This window comes from Triticum dicoccoides, chromosome 3A, assembly GCF_002162155.2.
Source record: "Triticum dicoccoides isolate Atlit2015 ecotype Zavitan chromosome 3A, WEW_v2.0, whole genome shotgun sequence".
NCBI classification, from domain to species: domain Eukaryota; kingdom Viridiplantae; phylum Streptophyta; class Magnoliopsida; order Poales; family Poaceae; genus Triticum; species Triticum dicoccoides.
Window position 1 is genome coordinate 159,870,096 of NC_041384.1, and position 317 is coordinate 159,870,412.

The following is a 317-nucleotide window of genomic DNA, read 5'->3' on the forward strand; positions in this document are numbered from 1 at the left end:
CCGCGGGAGAAGGTGGCCGGCCATGGCGACGGAGGTCGCGTGGCAGCAGGGGGCCCGGGAAGCTCGCGCGGAGGCGGGGCCCCGGGTGAGATCATGCGGCGGCGCGGGGTGAGGGGGATCTGGGGCGGGGGCAGGAGGTTGGGAGCGATGGGATCGGGAGTGTTTTTTTTTCTTTTTTCGCTATCGTTTCCGTGAGTTCGGAGAAACCTCGTTATATAGGGACGCCGTGATTCAAATAACTATTTTAATTCTGGAATTAGAATAGTGTTGTCCTATATATATATATATATATATACTAGTAAAAGAGTTTGTGCGTT